Here is a 6,000-nt window from a genome sequence, read left to right as displayed (position 1 = left end):
CAAGGGTACATAAGGTTGCGGTGGTGGAAATAGGGTTTCGTGGTGCTCTCAGATGTTTTCAGGGTATATGAGTATATATAGGCGAAGGAAGGAGGTCGGTGGAGCCACGAGGGGCCCAAGAGGGTGGGGGCGCACCTACCCCCCTGGGCGCGCCTCCCTGCCTCGTGGCCGCCTCGTTGCTTCCTTGACGTCCACTCCAAGTCTCCTGGATCAAGTTTGTTCCAAAAATAACTCTCCCGAAGGTTTCATTCCGTTTGGATTATGTTTGATATTCCTTTTCTGCGAAACACTGAAATACGCAAAAAAATAGTAATTTGCACTGGGTCTTTGGTTAGTAGGTTAGTCCCAAAAATAATATAGAAGTGCATAAAAAATCCCATTAAACATCCAAAACAGATAATATAATAGCATGGAACAATCAAAAATTATAGATACGTTGGAGACGTATCAAGCATCCCCAAGCTTAATTCCTGCTCGTCCTCGAGTAGGTAAATGATAAAAACATAATTTTTGATGTGGAATGCTACCTAACATAATTTTCAATGTAATTATCTTTATTGTGGCATGAATGTTCAGATCCAAAAGATTCAAGATAAAAGTTCAATATTGACATAAAAATAGTAATACTTCAAGCATACTAGCCAAGCAATTATGTCTTATCAAAATAACATAGCCAAAGAAAGCTCATCCCTACAAAATCATATAGTTTGGCCATGCTTCATTTTCGTCACACAAAATGCTCCCATTATGCATAACCCCGATGACAAGCCGAGCAATTGGTTCATACTTTTTAACGCGCTTCAGCCTTTTCAACCCTTACGCAATACATGATCGCAAGCCAGGGATATAGCACTATAGGTGGAATAGCATATGATGATGGGGGTTATGAGAGAAGACAAAAAAGGGAGAAAGTCTCACATTGACGCGGCTAATCAACGGGCTATGGAGATGCCCATCAATTGATGTAAATGCGAGGAGTAGGGATTGCCATGCAACGGATGCACTAGAGCTATAAGTGTATGAAAGCTCAAACTGAAAACTAAGTGGGTGTGCATCCAACTTGCTTGCTCATGACGACCTCGGGCATTTGAGGAAGCCCATCATTGGAATATACAAGCCAAGTTCTATAATGAAAGATTACCACTAGTATATGAAAGTAACAAAATAAGAAACTCTCTATCATGAAGATCATGGTGCTATTTTGAAGCACAAGTGTGGAAAAAGGATAGTAACATTGTCCCTTCTCTCTTTTTCTCTCAATTTTTTTGTTTGGGCTTCTTTGGCCTCTTTTTTATTTTCATACTTTCCTCACATGGGACAATGCTCTAATAATGATGATCATCACACTTTTATTTACTCATAACTCAATGTTACAACTCGATACTAGAACAAAAATATGACTCTATGTGAATGCCTCCGGCGGTGCACCGGGATATGCGATGAATCAAGAGCGACATGTATGAAAGAATTATGAAAGTGGCTTTGCCACAAATACGATGTCAACTACACGATCATGCAAAGCAATATGACAATGATGGAGCATGTCATAATAAACGGAACGGTGGAAAGTTGCATGGCAATATATCTCGGAATGGCTATGGAAATGCCATAATAGGTAGGTATGGTGCCTGTTTTGAGGAAGATATAAGGAGGCTTATGTGTGATAGAGCGTATCATATCACGGGGTTTGGATGCACCGGCGAAGTTTGCAACAACTCTCAAGGTGAGAAAGGGCAATGCACGGTACCGTAGAGGCTAGCAAATTGCGGAAAGGTAAGAGTGTGTATGATCCATGGACTCACATTAGTCATAAAGAACTCATATACTTATTGCAAAAGTTTATTAGCCCTCGAAGCAAAGTACTACTACGCATGCCCCTAGAGTGATAGATTGGTAGGAAAAGACCATCGCTCGTCCCCGACCGCCACTCATAAGGAAAGCACTCAAAGAACACCCCATGCTTCAAATTTGTCACACAACGTTTACCATATGTGCAGGCTACGGGACTTGCCAACTTTAACACGAGTATTTATCAATTTCACAATTATCCAACTAGCATGACTCTAACATTACCACCTTTATATCTCAAAACCATTATCAAGTATCAAATTTATCATAGTATTTAATGCACCCTATATGAAAGTTTTTATCATACCCATCTTGAATGCCTATCATATTAGGACTAATTTTATAGCCAAAGTGAAAGATCGTGGATGTCGCCTAGAGGGGGGGTGAATAGGCGATTTAAAATAATTACGGTTTAGGCTTGAACAAATGCGGAATAAACCTAGCAGTTAATTTGTCAAGCACAAAACCTACAACAACTAGGCTCACCTATGTGCACCAACAAATTATGCTAAGCAAGATAAACAACTAGGTGATAGCAAGATATATGACAAGAAACAATAAGGCTATCACAAAGTAAAGTGCATAAGTAAAGGGCTCGAGTAAGAGATAACCGAGGCACGCGGAGACGATGATGTATCCCGAAGTTCACACCCTTGCGGATGCTAATCTCTGTTTGGAGCGGTGTGGAGGCACAATGCTCCCCAAGAAGCCACTAGGGCCACCGTAATATCCTCACGCCCTCGCACAATGCAAGATGCCGTGATTCCACTGAGGGACCCTTGAGGGCGGTCACTGAACCCGTACAAATGGCAACCCTTGGGGGCGGTCACCGAACCCGTACACTTTGGCAACCCTTGGGGGCGGTCACCGGAACCCGTCAAATTGCTCGGGGCGATCTCCACAACCTAATTGGAGACCCCGACGCTTGCCCGGAGCTTTACACCACAATGATTGAGCTCCGAACACCACCAACCGTCTAGGGCGCCCAAGCACCCAAGAGGAACAAGCTCAAGGGTACCAAGCACCCAAGAGTAATAAGCTTCTCAACTTGTAACTTCCACGTATCACCGTGGAGAACTCAAACCGATGCACCAAATGCAATGGCAAGGGCACCCGGAGTGCCCAAGTCCTTCTCTCTCAAATCCCACTGAAGCAACTAATGCTAGGGAGGAGAATGAGAGGAAGAACAAGAAGGAGAACACCAAGAACTCCAAGATCTAGATCCAAGGGGTTCCCCTCACATAGAGGAGAAAGTGATTGGTGGAAATGTGGATCTAGATCTCCTCTCTCTTTTCCCTCAAAAACTAGCAAGAATTCATGGAGGGATTGAGAGTTAGCAAGCTCGAAGAAGGTCAACAATGGGGGAAGAACACGAGCTCAAAAGATAAGGTCCATTGGGGAAGAAGACCCCCTTTTATAGGAGGGGGAAAATCCAACCGTTATGTGCTCAGCCCGCACACGAGCGGTACTACCGCTCGGGCGGAAGAAGCAGGGAAACGGATCAACAAAACATGAACCTTGGGGCGGTAGTACCGCTTATAAGCGGTACTACCGCTCACCCCAGCGGTACTACCCCTCGACCGGAGCGGTACTACCGCTTATAGGCGGAACTACCGTGCCTTACTGCCGTGCGACTACCGCTGAACCCGACACGAAAAGAGCAGACCCAAAATCGAGGCGGTAGTAGAGCGGTACTGGAGCGGTACTATCGCTTGACGCTACAAGCGGTACTACCGCTGCCACCGCGGTACTACCGCAGGGAGAAAAACAGAACTGCCAAAACTTCTTCATATGAGCTCCGAATTGAGCAAACTCAAGCTTGTTGGATACAAGACGACGAGTAGCATCAAAACAGCAGTGAAGGTATGCCAACAAAATAGAGGAGTGAAACCTCCAACCGAGAAGAACCGGCATAACCTTCCAACATCGAAAACATCATAGAAGATGCGAGTGAACTCCGCTTTCGATGAACTCGAGCTTGTCATCAAGATGACCATAAGCTCCAAAACTCACAAAGAGAAAAACCAAACAAGAACCAAGAAAGATGATGCAAGGATGCAATGGTTTGAGCTCTCTACGAATGATACGATCAAGCTACTCATCGAGAGCCCCCCTTGATAGTACGGCAATCGATCCTATAACCCGGTCTCCCAACTACCATCATGAGACCGGCAAAATAGAAAACCTATCAAGGGCAAACCTTTGCCTTGCACATGGTCCACTTGAGCTAGATGATGACGATCTTGACTCCCTCAAGTTGGACCACCTTTCTTGGTTGCGTTGGCTCGATGAAGACTAGTTGATTGCTCCCCCATACTCCACTATGGGTGAGCCACTCTTCCGCACATCTTCACAAGTCCATTGTCACCACAATGGACGGCAAGCTTCAAGCATTTGATCTCTTCATGATTCTTCACTTGAACTTGCACACCGCAACATCTTCACAAGTCCATTGTCACCACAATGGACGGCAAGCTTCAAGCATTTGATCTCTTCATGATGCTTCACTTGAACTTGCACACCGCAACCTAACCCCACAAAGAACTCTCACGAAGATCATGGGTTAGTACCCCAAGGCGTAATTGACAATGCTTACCACACCATGGGATCGCTTGATCCCTCTCGGTACATCTTCTACGCTTTGTGAGTTGATCAAGTTGATTCACTCTTGACTTAGTCTTGATCAACCTTGAATCTTTTCAACTCTCTTCATTTGGATGATGTCTTGAAGATATACATGAATGATCACACAATCTTCTTCTCCAAGACATGCTTGCAATAAGCTCAACTCTCACATGACCAATCTTTGGATAATTCCTTAATAACACCTTGGTCACCTCATAAACTCCTTGAAACCAACACATGAACTTCAAGGAATGCCCATGGACAAATCCTTCAAATATAACTCAAGGCAACCATTAGTCCATAGAGATTGTCATCAATTACCAAAACCAAACATGGGGGCACCGCATGTTCTTTCACAAAGCAAATTACCATGTTGTTCTAAAAGACTCTCAAAATAATATAAGTGAAGCATGAGAGATCAATAATTTCTATAAAATAAAACCACCACCGTGCTCTAAAAAATATAAGTGAAGTACTAGAGCAAAATTATCTAGCTCAAAAGATATAAGTGAAGCACATAGAGTATTCTAATAAATTCCGATTCATGTGTGTGTCTCTCAAAAGGTGTGTACAGCAAGGATGAATGTGGTAAATTAAAAAGAAAAGACTCAAATCATACAAGACGCTCCAAGCAAAACACATATCATGTGGTGAATAAAAATATAGCCTCAAGTAAAGTTACCGATAGACGAAGACGAAAGAGGGGATGCCTTCCGGGGCATCCCCAAGCTTAGGCTTTTGGTTGTCCTTGAATTTTATCTTGGGGTGACTTGGGCATACCCAAGCTTAGGCTCTTGCCACTCCTTATTCCATAATCCATCAAATCTTTACCCAAAAACTTGAAAACTTCACAACACAAAACTCAACAGAAAATCTCATGAGCTCCGTTAGTATAAGAAAACAAACCAGCACCTTAAGGTACTGTAATGAACTCATTATTTATTTATATTGGTGTTAAACCTACTGTATTACAACTTCTCTATGGTTCATACCCCCCGATACTAGCCATAGATTCATTAAAAATAAGCAAACAACACACAAAAAACAGAATCTGTCAAAAACAGAACAGTATGTAGCAATCTGTATCAAACGTATACTTCTGTAACTCCAAAAATTCTGAAATAAATTGGTGTACGTGAGGAATTTTCCTATTAATCATCTGCAAAAATAATCAACCTAAAAGCACTCTCCAGTAAAAAAATGGCAGCCAATCTCGTGAGCGCTAAAGTTTTTGTTTTTTACAGCAAGATCAAAAAGACTTCACCCAATACTTCCCAAAGGTTCTACTTGGCACAAACACTAATTTAAAACATAAAACCACATATAAAAACAAGCTAGATGAATTATTTATTACTAAACAGAAACAAAAATAAAATTGGGTTGCCTCCCAACAAGCGCTATCGTTTAACGCCCCTAGCTAGGCATTGATAATTTCAATGATGCTCACATGAAAGATAGCAATTGAAATGTAAAGAGAGCATCATGAAGCATGTGAAAAACACATCTAAGTCTAACATACTTCATATG

Source organism: Aegilops tauschii, chromosome 3, assembly GCF_002575655.3.
Source record: "Aegilops tauschii subsp. strangulata cultivar AL8/78 chromosome 3, Aet v6.0, whole genome shotgun sequence".
NCBI classification, from domain to species: domain Eukaryota; kingdom Viridiplantae; phylum Streptophyta; class Magnoliopsida; order Poales; family Poaceae; genus Aegilops; species Aegilops tauschii.
Note: the sequence above shows the minus strand (reverse complement) of the source record.